The 23182-nt window shown below is 49.6% G+C and overlaps 1 protein-coding gene across 1 annotated transcript in view; it reads right to left on the bottom strand.

Moving 5' to 3' along the window:
* Positions 1 to 23182, bottom strand: part of ELFN1 (extracellular leucine-rich repeat and fibronectin type III domain containing 1) — a 69807-nt gene that overhangs the window by 23338 nt on the left and 23287 nt on the right. The window contains exon 2 of the mRNA XM_004688053.2: positions 8158 to 8311. The gene's annotated coding sequence lies outside the window, so the exon portion shown is untranslated. The remainder of the gene's footprint in view (positions 1 to 8157; positions 8312 to 23182) is intronic.

The following is a 23182-nucleotide window of genomic DNA, read 5'->3' as shown; positions in this document are numbered from 1 at the left end:
TCTCCAACCAGAAATTGGATAAGGTGATCTTTAGGTAGGGTGATCACACTCTGTGTAATTATTAATACTACCTTATTTTCTCTTAAAATTGTTCTGGTTGAGACACTAAATTGTATAGCCACCCTCTCTCTAGAGGCCCTTTCCATTCAAAATGTGCTGATGATTTCCTCTAGCTTCATAACTTTTAGCAAGAACAGGCTGTCTGCACAGACCAAAGGGAGATCCTGGGAGTGCATTAGTGGCCCCCAAAAGCATTTCCCATCCACCAGTTAGGCGGCATATCACCATCTTCCTATAAGAGCCTAAGGCTCCAGGACATCCAATAGGAATGCATGCCAAGATCTCTTTTTGGCTACTAATGTATAGTCTCCTCTTCTTCTTTTACTACTTAAACCCCAAAGCTCAGTTGTATCCATGTGAAGACTACAGATTCTGGCTTAAGATCAAGTTCTAGCCAAGAGGATATGAATGGAGTTGAAGTGCCCCACTGCTGAATCACTCACTCACAAAGAATAGGCATGCATGCTTCTTGCCCATTCAGATGTGATGGTGGGAGCAAGAGCAGCCACTCTGGCCTCAGACACAGAAATCAAGATAATGATGACATACGAACAACCAATCGTTGACAAAGGAGCAAAGAATATGCAAGGAAACAGTTTGTTCAATAAATTATGCTGGGAAAACTAGACTGCTACATGCAATAGAGTGAAGCTACACTACTGCCTCACATCATGCACAAAAATCAACTCAACGTGGATTGAACAATTAGACATAAGACCTCAAACCATAAAATATATAAAAGAAAATGTAGACAAAATACAACATGACATACCTATAGTAACATCTTTAAAGACAAATCACCTAATGCAAAGAAAATGAAGGAAAAGAGAAACAGCTGGGATTACATCAAATTAAAGAGCTTCTGCACAGCAAAAGAGACATTAGCCAAAACAAAGAGACACCCCACTGATTGGTAGAAAATTTTTCACACAATACTAACGATAAGGGGCTGATCACAAACATCTACAGAGAGCTAATGGAGCTCTGCAAAAATAAACAACCCAGTCAGAAAATGGGCAGAAGAGCTAAAAAGGCACTTTTCCAAAGAAGAAATGCAAATGGCCAACAGGCATATGAAAAAAAGTTCAACATCACTTGTAATCAGGGAAATCAAATAAAAATCACAATAAGATACCACCTTACACCAGTGAGAATGGCGCATAATAAAAAAAAATTAGCAACAACAGATATTGGTGAGAATGTAGATTCCCACCTACACTGCTGATGGGAATGCAAACTGGTACAACCACTATGGAGAGTTGTGTGGAAGTTCTTCAAGCTACTAAAAATGGAGCTTCCATATGATCTAGCAATTCTACTCCTAGAAAACTACCCACAGGACACAAAAACATTAATTCAAAAGGACATCTGCACCCTTATGCTTACTGCAGCACAATTTACAATAGGTAAGCTATAGAAGCAACCCAGATACCCCAAAATAGATGACTGGATCAAGAAAATGTGGTGTGTTTACACAATGGAATATTACACAGCAACCAAAAGGATAAACACATGCCCTTCACACACATGGGTGGAGCTAGAAGGGATTATGCTCAATGAAAGAAAAAAAAATATCAAATGGTCTCACAGGAGGAATACAGAGAAAATAAGGAATCAGAAAAAATAACGTAACAATAATAAAACAAAAATCAAAATCATCGGGCAACTATAGATCAGAGACATTCTGTAGGGGAGGAGGAGGGGCAAGGGTCAGGACGGGGGTAGAAAGAGCACAAGGAACTATGGTTGATGGTGCACAGAGGAGTTGGTGGGAATTTCATGGGGAAATCATACCTTGTACAGAAATGAAGGATGATATCATGAATATATTTTAAAATTAAAAAAAAAAAACTCAAAAAACAAAGATAATGAGGACAGAGTTGGCCTGTCCTGGGTCCTTGACTACTGGACTTTTTGTGAACAAAAAATAAACTTCTATCTTATTTAAACTACCATATTTTGGGAGAACTTTGTTTCAACTATTTGCCATTAGTAACTCAGACAAGGGTGCTCAGCAAGATCTGGGGATGCTTTGAGTGGTAGGGAGGAGGAAAGCAGCAGTGGGCATGCACCCCCACAATGCCTGTCCTGCCCTTCTCCTGCTCCTCTCACCATGGTCTCAGCCCCAGGAGCTTCCTATGCATGTGATCCAGACGTGCCACATTCTTTTCACCGCTTCTATATAGGAAGTCCTGTCTACCTTTCCCCATAGGAGGGCTGCTCTGACCTGTGTCCTGTCTGAGCTCTAGATAGACCCATAGTTCTTGTCTGGGACAGTAGGGGCACACAGAGCCATATACCCAGCCAGGTGTGGGCTCCCTTTGGAGAGTGTGGGGAGAGGTCTCCAGCTCCCCTGGATAGTCTTCCCCTGGGAGTACACAGTAGGATCTCAGCACACACACGACCTGCACCCATGCCTCCCCAGCGTCCAGTCAGTGTCAGCTGCAAGCCTGAAATTGGGATCTACTGGTGAGTGCACACAATTTCACTGTCAAACTAAGCAGCCAGATTGGAGACATTCATGTGTCCAGGGTAAGGCCCCACTTGGAGCAGCCTGAAGCAGGAGAGAGACCCCCATGGATGGCTGGGAGCATCCTAAATCTGCTTACCCCCCAGAGAGCTGGGCCACAGAATGGGCAAGTGTGAGTGGCATGCTCTAGGTGTGGCGCCCAGCCTGCTCCACCTCCACTCTGGCTGCAGTCATATGGCTGATGCCCATCACTCAGGGGCACCCTATAGACAAGCCCAGGCCTACATGCAGTGGGTGTTTAGTAAATTTGTCCTCGCCCCTCTTTTCTTCTCTCCCAAATGTCCTGGCAGAGAAGCAGCTCCAAGCTCTGGGCTACATCCCATCAACCAATTCATTATTACAAAACAACAACCTGTCTGCTAGTCCCCTTCTAGCTCCAAGCCCCGTATGCTGTCTGTTCCCTGCTACTATGATCCCACTCTTCCTCCCAGTTCCCCTTTTACTTATCCCATCCCCCATAGCTGCCCTGGACACAGCCTTGACATTGGTGCCCCTCCCCAGACCTTGTTTCCCTGAATGACTCCTGACCCACTGGCTGGTGGATTCACGCACTGAGTGGGGTTGGGGAGTGGGCTGCTGAGTCAGCAGAGCAGAGCAAGCAGAGGGCAGGACAACAATATGCATATGAGCCCACACGGATGTGCTTATGCACATGTGTGAACCTGGGCTCCATGAAGCAGGAGAGGGGAGGGAGGAAGGAAAGAGGTAAAAGTTGGGTGCTCTCTTGCTGCTGCTTATTCTCCTCATCAAAGCAGCTTCCATCACCTCGTCATATTGATGAAGAACATAAAAGTTAAGTGACTTGCCCCAGTTGCACAGCTGATCAGCAATGGAACCATATTTAATGCTGGGGTCTGTGATGGGCTCCAAGATGCCAAGGATGTCAAATGTCAGAGATGGGAGCAGGGGAGGAGTTAAAAGGGAGCTCAGGCTGACAGGCTAAGCCGGTGGCAAGATGGATGCAGTAAGACATGAGGTACAATACAGGCGCCCTAATCTGAAAGAGAAGGGTCCCCAGGGCCTGCCCAGCTGCAGAGAGGCCAGAAGAAGGAGGCATCTCAAGATCCTGACCTTCCTGCTCATTAATCCAGGTACACATGCTACAAGAAAATAGAAGTCAAATTGAGACCATGGAGTTAAAACAAGCTAGCTGGCCTAGCCTGCCTGCTAGCTGGAGGACAAAAATGTCCAGGATGCATCTGGGGTGATTCACAGGAAGAAGGTGGGACCTAGGGATCTAGACAGGACTGTGGGGGATAGAATCCTCATCCAATGGATTCTAGAAGTGGGCAGCTTTGAACTTGGATATTCCTGCAGGGCAAAAGGGCAGTCTGGCTCTGTGGGGAGAGAAAACAGGGTATAAGGCAGGGCCCACCCTGAATTGGCCATTGTGGGCAGCAAGAGCCAGGTGTGTAGCAGAGGAAGGAAAAGGGGTAGACCCAGCTAGGGTAAGGGAATTCCTGGAGGATAGCAAGGATCCAGGCCATGACTCTTCTCACAAATGCCAGCTTGTGACCTTGTTTGTGAACATTACAATAGCTGGAGGCACAGCAGCCATTTTGAGACCATGAGAACAAGTGCTAAGAATGCCAGAGCTGAAGTTATATGAAACCTGGATCACTGACAACTTACTTGGGTCTCCATCACTCCCACTGGCACCACATGTGGGTTCAATCACACAGTAATCAGGTTGCTGGCTTGAGCTGCCAAATTCAGTCCCTAGCTGACATAGCATAAAATAATGCTGAATAATTTTATTAGAGAGTTACTCTCAATTTAATTCTTTTCTGTGCTTCTTATTATATCAAAAGTCTTAGATCGGGGCTGGTAAGTCTTGAACACCTCTGTATACTTGCTGTTCTCCATTTTTAATAAAGCGATACAGGCCTTGGGCTCTGAGTCTCCCCTGGGCTACAGCATCCAACTAGAATTTAATAACATTGCTTTGTTTCCAGTGAATTTATTTTTATGATTATGAATTCTATTTATGGCAAAGGAGGCTTGTTTTCCATTTGTAATAGTGCCATAAAACTTCCCTTTTAAATAAATGTATTTAAGGTGTTTTTTTTTGTGGTTTTTTTTTTTTTTTTTTTTTTTAGTGAATTTACTTAGAGAAGAAACACTAAGAACACAGTGAGAGGGAACATGGGGCATGGGGGTATGTAGGTGGCTACAGCCCCAACCCTGCACTGTGCTGCTCGGAACAGTCTGCCCTTGGCATGGAGGTTGGGGGCGGGGTGGGGCGGGAGATTAAGGCCAGCCTTCCATGCATGCTACGGCCTGAGCCTCCTTCATCTGTCCAGCCTAAAGCAATGGTGTGGATGGCTGGAACCCTGTGCTGGAAATTCCTGGAAGGTGAGGCCTACAGTCATGGGCTGAGCAATCAGTGATAAGCTGTGAGCAGGGATTTGAAGCTGTGCTAGTAACCAAGCCACTAACTCAAAGTCCCAGGCTCCTTCCAGCCTGTGTGAGGCCCAACTTCAAAAGTGGGGGCTCCAGGAGCCAGTGTGACCTTTTGCTAATTAGCTCAGGCTGTTGGCTCTGTAGCCGCCAGCTGATCTCTGGACAGCAGCTCTAACTCTAGTCACAGCCTGTCACCGTCAGCAGATAAATAACCCAGCTCCTTGGAGAGGTAGGGGAGGGGAGCCTGAGCAAGCTGAGGAAAGGGAAGAGGTGGGCTGAGATGGTTTGCTGGGTGGCCCTGGGCAAGTCAGCAGCATGCCAACCCAACTCTGCCGGGGAAAGTGTCATCCCCATTTATTTTCATTTTATTTTAAACTTTTTAAAAGATTTATTTATTCATGCATACAGAACTGGGGTACAGGCCAGCGGTGCAGGGGGTGAGAGGATTTACCAGAAACAGAGTGGGGAGCAGAAGTGGCAGACTGATGAAGTACACTGCTGAGGGGAGCAGCGGGCAGAACAGAAGTGGTCTGCTGCGCCATGTGGGTCACCTCTGGGGCTGGAGATCGAACTCACACTGAAGAGGCTGTGATAGCTTGCAGTGCTATGTCCTAACCAGTTGTACCACCAGGGAGGGCCCAATTCCCATTTCTTAAAGAAAGAAACTAAAGTATAGGGGGAGAGGTGGATTGGGTTGGATTTTATATGTAGTGCTTCTGCTTCCATTAAAAGTCTCAGATCTGGGTTGCTAACTCCCAGGCCTCTCTCTCTCTAAAACGCCTCCCATGGCTCTCAGAGGCCAGGTGGCTGTGACTCTGTCCAGGGTGCTGAACACACTGTGGCCAAGGACTAGTCCGGCAGGTCACCTGGGGTCAGCAAAAGCAACTTCTAGGGACAAGACCTCAGAAACAGGAAACGGAGGAGGAGGGAAGCAGGAACAGCGTGAAGAAAGTTCAACTCACTGACAAAATGTTCTATTTGGAAGAAATCTTGAAAACAATGCACCCAGCCCCCAAATTCCTCAAGAAGGCCTAGTGCAATAGACAAGCTCCAGCACCAGGCCCTGTGGGAGCCACAGCCATCTGCTATGCCACCTGCCTTCTTAGGTAGGCCTGGGCTGGAAACATCCCATACATTCATTCAACAAACCTTTATTCAGCATCTGTCACCTGTCAGGCTCAGGAAGCTGACAGAGTGGAACACGCAGCCTTGGCTTTAGTGAAAGAAAAGAGTCAAGTTGCATGGGCCACGTGACAGCTGGAGGCAGGATGGGAATGGGGGCCAAGAGAACAGCCCCTAGACTACTCTGACCCCGGTCAAGTTCAGATGAGCCTGAACCTAACATTGACTGGCCAGGACAAGTATGTCTAGAAGGAAGGGGAGAACTAAGGCCTATTGAACAGCAAAGTATCAGAGACTTTGCAAGCACCTGCTTCATGCTCCGAGGGAGACAAACCTTCCAGTATTTCTTTAGCACGCCTGTCGCCCCAGGTTACTGTCCCCACTTGACAGATTAAAAAAAAAAAAAGGTCAAACATGGTGACTTTTCCAGTATCTCACATCCAAAATTCAGTAGAATATGATCTGTCTAACACCAAAGCCATTCCAAAGCCAGGCGGGCCTACGAGAGTGTTCCAGGCTAAGGTCCCACAATGAGTAAAGGCACAGAGGTAGAAGCCTGGGGCTGTGGCCAGGAGTCTGCCAAGGCCCAGCTCCAGCTCTCCTGCACTGTCCTGCATGCTCTTGGTTGGCCATGGTCAGCACCAGCGAGTCAGCCCAGTTGTCCATGCTCCACCAAGACTTTTGAGACATCCTGCCCCTCACCAGTTCCCGCTCCACAGCCTGCTTTCCTCACCACACCGGCGAATTCCACCTCCCTATTCCAGCGACACGTGTGCACCTGCCCACCTCAGGGGTTCTGCCCTTGCTGGTCCCTCTGCCCAGAACCTCATCTTCTCATCTTCTCCTCATCTTCTCATGTGGGCCCTTCTCCATCCTTAAGCCTCCCCTCCACAGCTCCACCTAGGCAGTGAGGTGCCATCTCACCAACAGAAAAAGCATGCCTTTGGATGTTCTAGGAGGGTCACATGTTCTGCTATGTGATGAAAAGCACCTTGTATATCCCACCTGCTTTGCTCTCATAGTCCATAAGTCTGCCGGCCCTCTTAGATAACCTCAGTCTATAGATTCTCTAATGCCTGAACATAGCAGTACTTCACTGCGAAAACCCAAACCCTAAAAATCCAGGCTTTCCAAATGACATTCACTTACCAATAGCACCTCTCGTTAGTCAGGGAGACATTATAACCCAGCTCTGTAGACCAGGAAACTCCTAAACAATAGGATCTGGTTGTGCTAAGTGTGCTGACTCAGGGCCCCAAAACTAGGTACAGGACCGAGGCCTGGAGAAATCCACAGTACAGTTGACAAAAAAGGCACACTGCAACTTCCCAAAGTGCTGAAGGAAAACTTGTCCAGCTACAGCTACAGGCCAGCTGGAGGCAAGGCTCCTGCAGACACAGCACAGCAGGGTCATTGAACACTGGTGCCCCTGGGATGGTGGCTCCCCACTTCGGTCCCTCCAGGCACTCCATTCAGCACTTCAGGTAACTTTCCTGTTACCTGAGTGAGTGGCTATTAACATGCCACATTGTACATACCGTGGCTTTACATGCTAATATACGGAGTGGCATCCATTCCCATGATGGGGTGATGAAACCTCTCTACCCCACAAGGCTACCCCGACTCATCAGGGGAGCAGATTGGATGGGCCCTGAGCCCCCACACCTCCAAGTTGCTCTTGTCAAGCCCTTCAGCCTTTGCCCATTCTGTCAGATGGGCACTGGTTCCAGACAGGACTCCATTCCTAAGGGCCTTTGTCCTCGCAGGATGGCTGGATCTGCTGCACCTCCTCCCCGGGCTGCTGGTCACTGGTCACTTGAGCCAAGTCCAGCTCAAGCCATTCTGCCATAGCCCAGGGTGGGGGCCCAGGGTTTTGGGATAGGTGATGGGTGGAAGTTTCAAGACACCAGGCATCCACATCCCCCTGTCCCCTAGATCTCGGTGAGAGGCAGAGCAAACAGACAGGCTGTCCCGTGATGCCAGCACACCTCCCCCCAGGCCACTATGAAGTAGTGAGGCCAAGGAGCAAGAGCACCCCTTACCTTGGGTCAGGGGCCGCCGATGACTGGGCACATCTGAGAAATACTGGCTGGTGGGATCCTCCCCGTGGGGGTCACGGACATCTCTCACTTCAAGGTGCAGAGCAAGAGCACAGGTCCAGGAGTGCAGGCCAAACAGACACTGAGGCAGCTGCCACTGCAGGGAGACCAGAGAGGAGGTGGTGAGGAGCTTCTGGGGCCATGCCGCGCTGCGTCTGAGCCTGCCGTCCATGCACGAGCCAGTACGGGCATGCGGGCAAAGCCAGGAGAGGAGCTGGCAGAGGCAGGACAGCACCGGAAGCAGAGCCTAGAGGGCTGCTGGTCACTGGTCACTTGAGCCAAGTCCAGCTCAAGCCATTCTGCCGTAGCCCAGGGTGGGGGCCCAGGGTTCTGGGATAGGTGATGGGTGGAAGTTTCAAGACACCAGGCATCCACATCCCCCTGTCCCCTGGATCTCGGTGAGAGGCAGAGCAAACAGACAGGCTGGCTAAGCAAAGACCCCGAGCAGGTTACCCGAACAGTTCCCCCCAGGCGGGGCCAATCCCCTGCAGCTACTCTCCCCCCACTGAGACTCCAGATCAGGCAGAGCTCACATCAGGAAGGAGAGGCCTCAGGCCCATGGCCCAGTTCTGATGTAATGAGTATGTAACCTCGGGCAAGTCAATTTACAACTCAAGTCTCCTCTCCCCACAGCTCCAATCTATCATTCATTCGTTTATTCATTCACTGGATCTACCCCACAAACCCTGGCACTGGGTCTGTGCTAAGGGTGGTCCGTGCATCATCATCTCACATCACCCCCATGCACTGCAAGCAGACAGTTGACTCCCAATTTGCAGATAGGGAACTGAAGAGGGTGCACACAGCTGAGCTGCAGAACCAAGACATGTTTGGACAAAGCCTGGTATCATGAAGCCACTCCCTCTGCTGTGACTGAAGGGTCACAGTCCACACCCCAGGGCAGCAGAAGTGTCTCAGGGTGGGGGAGCCTATCTCCGGAACTACAGGCGTTCCAGAAGCAACAGTGTGAGAGGACAGGTACTCTGGTACACCTGCCCCAGGAGACCATGCAGTGGGCCTCAGGAGGCCTGGGTAGGTGCCAGAAAGGGTGTCCCGTCTGTCTGCCTGCCTGTGCCCCGTCTGAACAGCATGCTCCCCCCCCCCACCACCAGGCCTGGAGTGGAAATTGAAAGGAACCTGTTGTGCACGGAAGTCTGTGTGTGTGCAAATAGATGAGTGAGTGGCATGTAATTACCTAAAATTGTTGGTTAGAAGCGGATGTAAATAACCAAAAAATATGTGGGGAAGTGGGGGGAATGCTCATCAATTAGAGCTAATTACTTAACAGCTAATTGAAATAATAATGGTCTGTATTTGAATATGCGAATGAGGCCTAACCTGTCTTAGAAAAGGTGATTGGAATGAAAAGGTACTTGGCTGCCCAGAGGCTCCCAGCCTGGCCCTGAGGAGGCTTCCAGGCTGAGGCACCGCACCAGGGACCAGGACGCCAAACTCTTCCCCCTGGCCCAGGACACAGTCACACCCCACCACTGCCCAGCCAGTGCTGTCTCCCCTCACCATCCAGCTCCAGGGGCCCCTCTGGTCACCCTTGCTGCCTGGGTCAGGAGAGAGGCTGTCTGAGCCAGCGACAGATGCTCTCCTAGCCAAGTCCCAGAAGAGAAGCAGGACCTCACGCTTATTGAGTGCCCACTGTACACCCCCCAGCCTTGCTAAGAGTCCCACGTTCCAGATAGGGAGCAGAGCTCGGGACCACACGGCACACCTGCCGTCTCAGCCAGGTGGGTGGGGGGCAAAACTGGCACACTGGGCATTAGTGGCTCCCAGACTTTTAGCCAAGCAGTCCAGGACCAAAACAAGCCCAGCGCCACCACACGTGCGAGCAGAAGCTGGGGAGCTCTGTGGTCCCGCCAGGTCCAGAGTGGGGTCTAGGTTCTCACTCCAGACAGCACCCACTGGGGAGCTTTTCACTCTCTATCAGCATCACCCACAGACCTGCACAACCAAGTCACAGACACTCACATGTGCACACACATAGAGCCACAGGTGCCCACACAATTGCACACAGCAAGCCACATGTGTGCAGGTCCCACACATAGGCACAAAAACACGACACACATGTGCATGCTCACATGCATGCGAGCCACCCAGACACCAGGACCCACGCTCCCCTCCACGCAGGCGCACTCAGGCACTCCTGAGCATGGATATCCTGCATGCCCCCAGCCAGTCGGAGCTTGAATGCATCACAGAGCCGGTCCCTGAGCAGCTGACCGCGTAACAGGGTGATCCCCAGGAAAAGGGGAGGTTCCAGGCACCCCGCCCCACGCAAGGCAAGGTATAGCTAAGCATGGGAGAGAAAAGCTAGAGAGGAGAGTGGAGAAGGAAGGCAAGTTGGAGAGACAGAAGAAGACCTGGAGGTGGCTCAGGGAGCAGAGATGTGTGAAGAAGCTGCGCTTGCATCTCAGCCCTGGACTGATGAGAGGCTTTAATTGTATTAAAGTTCCTTTCCATTAAAAGTCTATATGTTTTGTCTTGATGCAGTGAATGGCAGAACCTCTTTAGAGCAGGCAGGCTTGGGATCGTCTCCCTGCCCTCTAACAACCACACAGGGGCCACCAGATAGGGCCTGGAGCCTGAGGCCACCTGCCTCTAGATAATACCTTTTTCTTTCCCCAAACATCCCTTTCCCCAGAGCATCACTTAGGAACCACCCTGGTGAGTCACCAGCCCCACTGACCAGCAGGCCAGGGGGGCCGTTCTGGCCTGTGCTCCTTATAGGAATCAACTTGATCAAGTAACTGTAGGATGACACTTGTACTGCTGCTGGAAATCCATGGATCTGAACTGCAGGCTCACCATGATTGCACAGGTCTGTGGGGAACGGTGTTCCGGCGACACAGGTGACGTGAAATACGGGGAGCCCTTGCCTTGCGGGAGGCATGGCACAGACAGCTCCATAAATTCTGGCTGAGCAGCCAGAGCTGCTTTGAAAGCAGGCAGATGATCTGTTCTTCCCAGGGGTGCAGCCAGGCACCAGGAGCTCCCTGGTGACCTCAATAAACCAAGGAAAGTCATGCCTCAGTTTTACCCTGCATAGAACAAGATGGTGACCACCAGACTTGTCTGAACCCGCCTGGAAGGCTTCAGCAACCACCTGGGCTGAGGGGCTTAAAGAAAAGGACCTGCCCTGGAAAGTGTACACACACAGTTGTTGATGTTTGGAGATCATCAGGACCCCCAAAGACCATCCATAGAATCTGTGTACCCATTTTACAGATGAAACACACCTGTGCAGGAATTTCAAAGATGGGAAACTGAGGACCAGTAACACCAATGGAATATCACAGGGCCAGCTAACGGTGGGGTTCCACCATGGACAGGTACAAGGAGAATCCAAGAGGCAAGAAACTGGACCAGATCACTGGGGGTGGGGAGCTGTGAAACCCCCCTTCTAATATACTCTTTGTGCAGAGTCAGGAGGGAAGCTCTACACGTCACCCTCATTCCACCCACATCCACCCCACCTCACCCCACCCTCTCATCTCATCACCCTTATGCCAGCCCAGTCCTTCCAGGTCCCCCAAGCGAGGGAAGGCAGCAGGTATAAGGGGTGCACTCCCCAGCCCCTGAGGTGGAGATGGGAGGGGCCTTTCCCTTCCAGGAGGGAACAACTCATCAACTTGCAAAAGTCTGGGTGACAGGGATGGGAAAATGAAAGCTCCCAAACTTGACATTTGCATTTCAAACACTTATATCAGCAAAACAAATAACAGTAATTATACCATTTGCATATTTTGTGCCATGATTGTTCAGCTAGGTAGGGAGGAGGGGCCCTTGCTGATGCCAGCAGCCCAGCCTCCCCACACAGCTGTACCACCTCTCAGACCTGGGATTGAGGGGGGACCCCGGGAGCTACAAGGTACCTGCCTCCTATCTGGCTGACACCTCTGCCTAGACCTGGCCTCACTATGAAGAGTTGGGCCACCCATTTGTGAAGTGGGGAGCGGTAGGTATGCTCCCTGCCCTGCTAACCTCAGGCGGAGCCACTGGCTCCTCTGGCTTGGACCTTGTCCCCTCCCCCAACATGTGGCTACCCCAAGACCTTGGTATACCACCAAGACCTATATACCACCCCCACAACCCCCACCCCACCCTTGAAGGCTTCCTCTTCCAGAGCTACCACCACTCTCTCATCATTCAAGTCCAGTTCCAACATCCTACTGATCATCCTGATGAAGTTGGTCTGGGTCCAAAGCCCAGATCTGTCAGACCCAAGCTGGCCTTCAGCTCTGGTGGGCAGGGCTAAGCCTCACTGTGGGCACAAGCCACTACATAGCATACAATGGGCCCTCAACAAATGGAGGTGCTCCCACTCAATTCCCCAGCCTTTAAAAAAAAATATTTATTTATGCATACAGAACTGGGGTACAGGCCAGAGGTGCAGGGGCGGTGAGCGGACTGATGAAGTACACTGCTGAGGAGAGCAGCAGGTGGTCAGGAGAGGCCTGCTGGGCCATGTGGGTCACATGACCTCCAGGGGGGGAATTTCGAACTCATGCTGAAGTGGCTTTAGCTTCTTAGTGCTGTGTTTACCCACTGCACCTCCTGGGAGGCCCCTCCCCCCTTCACGTCCTCCCCCCCAAGCATTTGCCTACATTTACTGTGCACTGGAGGGCTGTGGGAAGGCCGTAGCCCCGCACTGATGCTGGAAGGGGCATCCTCCAACTCAGAGAGGAACTACAGGTAGAGTGGGGTAGGAATGGGTAGAAGGGGCAGGAGGGCTGGCCTATCCCCAGCTCTCCCAAGTCACTGCTTGGAATCTCAAAAGAACCCCTCCCCTGTTGCAAGAGTGGGTGGGGCCTTATGGAGGACAAGGGGGAACTCATAGGGGTTTGGAGCTCATTTAGGCCCCTGGATAGAAGGTTTCCATCCCTCTAGAGTCCTACTTCACTCCTCAGCACACAGGTGGGAGAGGGCGGTGGGTGTTAGCAACAGACCTTCCTGGAAAGGATCCAGCAGGTCCTTATCACCCATGGGGTTCAGCCCAGGGGGCCGGTCCCATCCCCAGGCCTGGATGACACCAGTAGGCAAGTGCTGACCCCTGAGCACAGGGGAATGCTCACTGCTGCTCTGGCGAAGAGTACAGAGTCAGCCCCTCCTCCACTGCTCCTGGGCCTGGCTCCAACAAAAAGCAAAGCTGAGGGCTGCCAGGGTCAGCTGAGACCCCCGGGGAGGGAAAACTGCCATGGCTTGGCAGAGCTATAAGTGCTCTGGGTCTGAGAGTGTGGGGGTGGGGGGGGGGGGGGGTGCAAGTGGTTTGTGTGGTATGTGCGCACATAGTAAGTATGTGTGGTTTGTGTCTGTGTGGTGTGTGTGCATGTGGCCTGCATGCAGTATACATGTGTGGTGTGTGGGTGGTGTGTGAGCATGTGTGGTGTCAATACATGTGGTGTGCGTAGCATACGTGTGGTGTATCAGTGTGGGGGGGTGTTTGTGGTGTGTATGGTGTAAGTGCAGGTGGTGTGTGAGCTGTGTGTGGTACGTGGAGGGTTGGGGCTGTGAGTACATGGGGTGTGCCGACAGCGTGTGTGTGGTGTGTGTGTAAACGCATATGGGTTGTGTGATGGGTCCACTGCCTCCACGGTCTCTCTTGACTGCACACCTGAGTGTGCATGCATGTGTCTGTGAGCTCATGCACAGGTGTGTGTGGGAGTGTGTGTATGCCGCAAGGGTCTCTGGCCTATTGCTGGTCCTTCTGTCCAAGTCAGGAGCCAAGAGTGCAGCCTGGGATGAGGAGAGGAAGGATAAGTCTCCCCATTCTTTTGGACCTCACAGGCTACCCTACTATTCCCTGGCCCTCTCCCCACCTCACCTGGGCCAGGGCCCTGCCCAGACACCTCACCTGGGCTAAGGCCCTGCCCAGACACTGCCCTCTCCACAGAGATGCACCCTAAATACCACATGCTCTTCCCCAAAGCCCACAAGGCAGAAACTACTGTTATCTGGGTTTCCAGATGTAGAAATTGAGGCTCAGACAAATGGTGTCACTGACCAAAGTTCACACTGATGAACCAAGATTTGCCAGGTCTGCTGGGCCCTTGCCTTTCACAAGATGTGAACTCAACAACACATGTTCTCCAGTGATGGTAGGGCAGATATCAGAGTACCCCCACTTGGCAGATGAGGAAATTGAGTCCCAAACACACTAAGAAACTTGCCCAAGAACACACAAGCTATATTGCCAAACTGCCAGCAGCTCTTTGCTTTTGACTTAAAGTAAGGCGGAGCAGCATGGGACTGTCCCGATGGATGGTAATTACAACCCCTAGATCCCAGCTGGCTGCACACAAAACCCCCCCTTCCTTTAATCTCTTCCCACTCAGCCTAGATGTGGGGAGCCAGAGCGCTGAGACTTGGAAGTGCAAATGAGGCCCCTTCCTCTGGTAAACCCGAGTAGCAATTAACTCCTCGCTTCACACCCCACAGCCCCACAAATTCCAGATGGAGTAAACAGTTAAATATGAAATATTAAGCCATTAAAAAAAGCTAGATGAAAACAGAATTCAATACTTATCATTCCTCAGGAGGGAAACAGGCTTTCCAAGCTCCAGAGGAATAGAATAAATTGTAAAAGAAAAGAGAGGTAGGTTTGACCATATAAAACTATAAAGTAGGAACATAAAAAAATAGCAGAAATTAAAAGATATACAACACACAAGGAAAAATGTTTGTGGCAAATGTGGCAGAAATTATATATCTATTATGTAAAGAACTCATTCAAATTGACTAGGGGAAACAACAATAATCTATAAACAAATGAATAAAGGAAGCAACACAAAAGAGAAAATACAGGTGATTAACTGGTGTAGAACAGAGCTGAACTTCTTGCAGAATCAGGGAAATGCAAATTTTTAAAAATACCATTAGATACCATTTGGGCTTATCAAATAAGCACTGACCTAAAAACCTAGCAACAGCAAATATTAACAAACACAAATATCCCATGCTGGCAAGGTTATCATGGAACTGACATAATCCTTTTGGAGTCATTGGGCAATACATATCAAAAGCTCTTAAATTGTGCATAGCTTATAGCAAACAATGGTGAGAACAAAATTTTCCCTTTAGGAATAAGAAGAACACAAAAATGCCCATTAACATTACTTCTACACAACATTGTTCTAGTGATCTTAGTCACTGCAGTAAGACAAGAAAAAGTGATGGCACTCAGAAGGAAGAAACAAAATCCCATGTACAGGTGACAGATTGTATACATAAAAATCCCATAGAAAGTATAAATTACAGCATTGGATAAAAGAACACTTAAGAGGATATTGGGTAGAAAATACAAGTACAAATGTGAACTGAATTTCTATACATCTGCAGTGTGCAGAAAACAAACATTTATAACACTCCAACTTGATTTATAGATTCAATGCAACTGAAAACTACACTTTCCTCTTTTTGTGGAATTTGAAAAGTTGATTCTGAATGTTTATGAAGAAAAGGATTAAGAATGGCCCTAAGTAAGAACAAGACTGTGTGGAGAGTTTTATTCTATCAGACAGTAGTAATTTATTTTATATTCATTAAATTGAGATAGTGTGCTCTTGGAGCAAAGTTAGACAAATAAGCCCATGAGTGAATGAACACAGAAAATTTGGAAGCCATGAGGTCTTAGGACTGACCTGAGAGTCAGTCCCTGGTATGATAGAGGAGGTTTGGAAAATCAATGGCAAAAGAAGGGACTTTGCAATAAATTAGATGTCTATATGGGAGGAAAAACTATATCGAGCCTGCTACCTCAGATCACATGCAAAATCAATTCCAATTTGATTACAGACCCCCAAAAACAATAAATAAAAATAAATAAAATCAACTTGATTACAGACCTAGATGAGAAAAGAATGTCTCTTTAGGATACAGAAAACATATATTGATGACCTATGGATAGCAAAGGATTTCTTCCCACCCACCCATATAAGAACATATTGATAAACTTTATACTATATAAAAAGAACTTATACTCTTAAAAATATGCTGTACCAGAAATAAAGCACAAGCTACAAATGTTAGGAGAAAACTATCTTCTATCTATTCTAAGGGAACATTATCTCGTTCAGAATCTGTAAACAACTCCTATAAGCTAATGAGGAAAACATACTTTAATGATCAAGTAGGGAGAGGTCTTGAAGAGGCATTACGAACGAGGCCATCCAAAGGTCAGAAAAACACAAACAGGAAAGACGCTCAATTTTTTTATGTATTAAAGAAATTCAGATTCAAGCCTAGTGCACACACCTGCCAGACAGGCAAGCTCCCAGTTGAATGGCATCTCATGTTGGGAAAGGTATGAAGCAGGACAACTCCAACCCTGTGCTTTAGGGGCACCATATTTTCCCACCTCCCTGGGAAACTGTGAGGTTGGGGCAGCATTCTGGGCATAGCAATTCCTGTCCTAGTTGCAAACCTCAGACTCACACCCGTGCAAGAGAAGACATGCAATAATTTTCATCATACTCCCAAGTCCATCGACCCATAATCCAGGAATGGCAATGAACTTGCACCAACACCCATAAAGAATGGATAAATCTCCAAATAATGGTGACCGAAAGATGAGATCAGAAGAGACCTACGTATGCAATTACATTTATGTAAAATTCAAAGCCAGACGAATCCCGAGTATATTGTTTCGGTGTGGTGGTCACTGTGTTAGGGAATGAAAAGAGAGGAGGGCAGTGATGAGGGTGGGTACTCGGGAGGGTTGCCAGGGTTTGTGATGTTCTGTGTCTTACCCTTGACGGTGGTTATTCAAGTGTCCAAACAATGATTATTCTTTTGTTCTTTTCTACTCTTCTACATATACTATCTCATGATTTAAAAAAATCACAAGGGTATGGGAGCAAATGGCCTTCTAAGAACCTATCACAAGCAAATCATTCCAAAGGGAGAAAAAAAAAAAAGTTTGGCCAAAGACGTCCATGGCCACTTAAGACAGAAGAGGGAAAAAATTGAAACAACCTAAGTGTTCAATAACAGGAAAATAACTAAATCAATAACCATACATGTGTATTGAATAGTGCATCATCATTTTAATAGCCCCAATGAATATCTTACAGATTGAAAACTGTTCAAGATTAGTGAATGATCAAACCCAACAATTCTATTCCCAGATGAATAGAGAAACAAACATATATCCCCAAAATACATGTACAGAATGTTCTTAGGGATACTATTTGGAGCAGCCCAGGCTGGAAACGACCTAAATATCGAGTGGGATAAGGGATAGAGAGGTTGAAATATATCCACACCTGGAATACTATGTAGTGATGATGATGGATCTGGCGTTGTACCCAATAACAAGGGTCAGTGAATCTGAAAAATGAAATGTTCAGCAAAAGAAGCCAGACACAGAGGCTATAAGTTCAGCTGCATTTTCAATGTTCAGGAATAACTGTGCTGCCAGAAAGCAAAATTAGGGCTGCCCTTGGGAGGGGTATGTCCCAAACAGCCGGGGAAAAGCTCTGAGGAGTGGCTTTGTTTGGTCTCTTAACTTAGGTGCTAGCCATACTCTATGGAAAGGTCACACAGCACCAACTTAGGACTTGTGGATTTTCCTGCATGTAAGTTATATTTCAGTTTTTCTAAGTTTTTTTTTTAAAGAGGTGATACCAATTTGGTAACAAAACCTCCTCCTTAAAGAGACCAGAAGGAAATTCTCTGAAGTGTTGACTTACTCATCTTTGCATGATGGAACCATAGTTTATCTCCCCTCCTTACACCATTTTCCTAAGAACACACATATTACTTAGGAAAAAAAATATATATATAGCTTTTGAAATTAAAAAAGGGATAATATGCTATTATATATATCTCTCTCTCTAAATGTCAAGCCATATAAAAAGGAAAGTGTTTGTGCTAATTAGTGTTCTGCGATCCAGGATGGTCTGATGCTTTCATGTTGTGTGAAAAATCACGGCTGAAGCTAACAAAGGCATGGACCCCCAGCCCAGTCATTCCCCACCCCTGGAAGCTAATGTGCTAATTTGCTGAACAAACTCATGGAGAGCTCAGAGAGTGGAACACAGGGAAAGAAAACTGCAGCAACAGGGAAGCAGGAATATTCTGAAGGCACTAACCTGACGAGTTAGATGGAAGAACCATACATTTCATAGGTGCTTATTAAAAGTATGAAAAAAAAGATGAAATTTGCTTTTGTTTGCCTGAAATAAAGTTTGAGGTTCCCTTGGACTCTAATTGGCTAAAAAGTTGGCGAGATACTCCAATGTAGACACACCATAGAAAAGATATCTCCACAAATGTGAAAGATCCAAAAGAGCTAACAGTTGTCAGGCCAGCCTGAAAATACTCTTAGACACAGGAATGAACCTTCACACCCACCTGCACTTACCCAGAGGAACAGGAATCAGTCCCTCTCTTAAGGAAGTCCAGGCCACAGTTTCCAGGAAGCCTGGACCCCCCAGCCCAACTTAAACCATACTAGTACCTGCCTCTCCCCACTCTCCCCACACCCAGCTGACCTCTATTCTAGCTGCTGTCACTGCTGCTGCTGCTAATGATGATACTGATGATGCTGGTGGCGGTGATGATGGGGTGATGGTAACTATAACAATGACAGTGACGGCAAGGAGTGCTGTGGGCATTATCTACATCTCAGGCCTTATTTTCCATTTATCTCCACTCCAACCTGCTCAGGTACAGCCTGCCTTTAGACCCATTCTACAGGGGAGGAAATGGAGGAGCGGCAGGGGACATTTTGCTACAGTCCTCATTTATCACCCAGCAGGCAGCTCCCTGCAGGACCATGGCCTGTGCAGGGAGGCCCATGTGGCCCTCTCTGGGCCCCGTTCCAGTCGTGAGTTTGCTAAATGATAAATACCTCACTGTTCACGGGCAGCCAAAACTGATAAAAGGGGAAAAAGACATATTCCCAGAAGGATTGGGGGTGGAGGGGCGCAGGGGAGAAGATAGACCCTTGAATGGCTGAGAAAACAGTCTCAGAGGCCCAAGGTCAGTGGGCGGGCAGCTGGCGCAGCTACCGGACCCCAAACCTCCTGCATTCCCAGGCCCATCTTGGAGCAGGAGGATAACGCCAGGTGCTCGCTTCTGTCTTACAAGGAAATGAGCAGTGAAGGCTGCGCTCCCCAGCAGCCCAGGTGCCGCCCCCCCCCGGCCATCCTAGGACTGTCCTGCTGGAACTGTCAAGTTCTCAGGCTCACGAGTGGACATGTGCCCTCTTGAGCCTGAATGAGCCCCTCTTGCCAGGAGGACGGATCCCACCCTCCCACCCACCCACAGCAAACTCTCCAATACCACTCTTGGGCTGTCCCCATCCCTTCAGGGAGGCCCAGATGACAGTGGGAAGTGGCTTCTCAAGGTCTCAACGTGGGTGGCAAGGGATTGGGCCTTGGAACCACCCGCTTGAATCAGCTCAATGCCATCATCTCCTCTGAGAAGCCTCCCAAGCCTGTGCCACTGGAGGAGCTTCCCCGTGGATGCCTGTGTCCACTGCCGGAGAGCCCAGTCATGCCAGCATTTTTCTAACTTCTTTGTTCAGATCCCTCCATCATGCTATCAACTCCGTCTCTATCTCCACAGCAGTGTCCACACCAGCACAAGGCTTAACCCACATTTAATAAACACACACTTCACGAGGACAACCCCAGGGCACAGTGTAAGGCAACCAGATAAGCTGAATGAATAAACAAATGAATGGGAATCTTTAAAACAAAGTAGCCAGGTTTTAGGAGTGGGGGCCCTGGTTGGGGGGCTGTACTGACCCCTCTGCCTCTGGGTGAGATCTGGCCTAAAGGCAGTGTCCTTGCTTCTGCTCTCCACGACTCCACCTGACCCCAAGGCTCAGCCCAAGGGGAAGTGGAAGCAGACTCGTGCTGGGGGACGAGGAAGGGGACAGGGCAGGTGGGGTTCTCAACACATTGCACTAGAACCTGCTACCTTCCAGGCAGCAAGGGAGCAAGTCCCAGCAGGAGTGTCTGCATGGATTTCCGAGCTGGAGAAGACCATGACCATCGCAGCCCGTCTGGCTGCTGTGGGGTCTAAAGTCCCGAGGCAAGCCCTCCCTACCGACCTCAAGCCTACAAGCCTGAAGGGCTTAATAGGATGTGTGTCTGTAACCATCTCATGACGTGATGAGCAAGGGGCACAGATGCAGAATACCCTTTCACTGTGAAGTGTGGAATGAGGAGGTTGCATTTGTCCCCACCAGCCAGAGGCACCAGCCCCTGGGTACACCATGGGCTGCATCACGCCCTCCTTTGCTTCTACCTGAGGGGTATACTTTTCTCCGGAGTGAACCAGTCTAGTTCCAATTAGACCAAGAAATTCAAATTCTGGTTTCAGTGCCCCAACCCTGAAGCTGCCAGGGGAGTTTCACCCAGGTGAGGTGTGTGGCCAGCAATAACTCTCAAAGCCAGTCTAATTCTGGCAAAGGGCAGTTGGGCCAGCCAGGCATGGTGACCATGACATCTCAGTGTCCTAGCATCGTGTCTCATGGCCTTGCTCCTGCCAGGGTTTCTGCCCCTAGGCAAGTGGGTGTTTAGGGGCATGTCCTTCAAGGACATGGTTTCCTGTTCTCGGGGTGAAGAGAAATACTTAGGACTCATGCCCATGGGCAACTGAGAAACCAGGAATTCCCTTACCCACCTCTCCCCTCCCTCCAGTCATCCTCCTCAGCCGTTTCTGACGCAGCTGCTGTTGCCATGGGAACCTTGCCAGCTGAGCGGATGACTTCAGGGGCTGATGGAGAAGAGCTGGGCTCGCCTGGTCTTGCAGCAAAGGTCTTAGATAATTAGCCCAATGGCAAAGGAAGCAAGGAAGCCACTTGGCAGAGAGGCAGAACGCAGATTTAAGGCGATCACACTCCACGTCTAGGACCAAGAAGTGGGTGTGAGCTGAGTGAGTCCCACTCCTAGAGGTGGGCAGGGCTGGCTGCAGGGCCCACAGCTGAAGCTGACTCAAGCCTCAATTTCCCTTTCTAAAAAGTAGGATTAAGAACACAAAATAAGGACTCTGACTGCATGTCACCCCCCAGAGGGGCTGTTAGCTCTAAATGGCAGGTGTGTGCCCAGGACAGACGGGGTCCCCTAACAAATTCCTGGCACATGAGGAGTGTATTGCTCATTCTGCCCAAGTCTTAGCTAAATGGGGCTCTCTGGAAAGTTCCCACATAGTCCTGCATCACAGAGCATGTGGCATCTGCCAGGGAGAGGACAGTACTTTTGCAGCTTCCCAGAGCCTCAGTTCAGCGGCCCAGATTGGGCTGGATGCCGCTGGGGAGACCCATCACATGCGCCCCGCCGCATGTACCCCACATGTCAGCACCAATCCGGGTCTCCCAGACCCTTGCTTGGTGTCTGGGGTTGCCATGGGGATGAGCCAGTGGGCAAGTGTGGGCATACCTGTCTGCTCACACGGCGCGGGCAGTGCCACAGCGTCCACACCAGCAGTGCGCACAGGCAGGCGTGAGGCCATGTGCACACGGGCATGCCTGCACAGGCAGTGCTGTTCACGCTGTCCTCACGCCAGGACATGGACGTGCAGGCTGCGATAGTCACACATCTGTCCAAGGCACGTGCGCCCAGCCAGGCCTCACACAGGTCTGAACACTGTCCTGACGAGCATGTCAATAGAAGTGGGCACCTTTACTTTCTCTCCTTTAATTCCACATCTCTGCATAGGAAAACTCAGAAAGTCCCAGTTTCTAATTTAAAAAGTACAGGTTCAGAGAAAGAAGATAACTTGCCCAAGGTCATGAGCCCTCAGAAAGCCCCAGAACTGTGCGGATTGAAGGCCTCCAGAATCTAGAAAACTTCCTTGCTTGGTCCCTCACCCTCCACTCGGCCAGTGGCAGCTGCAGCACATGTGCCATTGACCCCCACACTTCCTGTCTATGACGTTGCATCTAATACATACAGTGAGGAGCAGAAGCTAATATAATGCAATTTTCCATGTTTAGAGCATTGTGGCAGTGGCTGCATTGCTGGTTAGTTCCCGTTTTTCTCTTTGGCTGCCTCTTCCCCAGTGCCACTCAGATGCACCTCCACCTCAGCTCCCTGTCCCCAGTTTCCAGCCACACTCCCTGTCCTGTCCATGTCCTCCTGTAGAGGCTGAGAGAAAAGTACAGCTCGAGAGGGGTTGAGAGCCAATACCAGGCTAGAGGGCAGGGCTTCTGCCCAGCAGCCTGGCCAGTCCTCACAGCCACTAATAGCACTACCAGGGTCTTTTGAGAGTCTAGTCTTGGCTGGACAGGTTGAAGGAAGCTGTCCCACCCCAGGGGCCAGTCTTGGAGTTTGGGGTGTGGTTGCAGCATGGGGGAAGTGGTGTTGGCAGCCCCTACCCCACATCATAAGAAAGACTCCCAAAGTACCATACATGCCTCTGGGGCATTTTAAAACCAGCTTCCATTTCCAGCCTATCTTGCACTTGATACATGAGTCACAATGCAAGTGGAAAAACTGAGGCCCAGAGTCAGAAGTGGTTTGTCCCAAGGTCACAAAGCCAGAAATCTGCAGACACTGGGCATACCTGTCCAAGACTGGGTCATGGCACCAGGGGAACGGGGAAATGGCAGAGGTCCCTGGTACCAGCACAACCCCACCCACCACCACAACCATCCGGGAAGTGGTAGGCACCCATGAGCCAGCCAGCCCAGCCTGGGGCCCAGTACTGCCAGGCTTGGCAGACAGACAGCACTGGTCAGGAATGCAGAATTGGCCTTTAAATACTTCAGCGATTTCATGCCGTGGCATCTCCCTCTTCCCCAGCTGCCTGAGGCGCTGGGCCGCGCCGCTGAGGCCTAATGAGCTGTGAAGGTCCATTTTTCAAAGTTAAATATTTCCCGGGCTCCCTGGCCCAGCCTTTGGATGTAGCCTGGTTATATTCTGGGTATGGGGCCCAAGCAGTCACTTGAGGCCTGTGCCAACATAGTTTCCTATAACACCCTCAGTTTTCACTGCCTGCTAGATGC

Source organism: Condylura cristata, unplaced genomic scaffold, assembly GCF_000260355.1.
Source record: "Condylura cristata isolate star-nosed mole 26May11 unplaced genomic scaffold, ConCri1.0 scaffold00024, whole genome shotgun sequence".
Taxonomy (NCBI): domain Eukaryota; kingdom Metazoa; phylum Chordata; class Mammalia; order Eulipotyphla; family Talpidae; genus Condylura; species Condylura cristata.
This window is presented reverse-complemented; position numbering and strand designations above follow the sequence as displayed.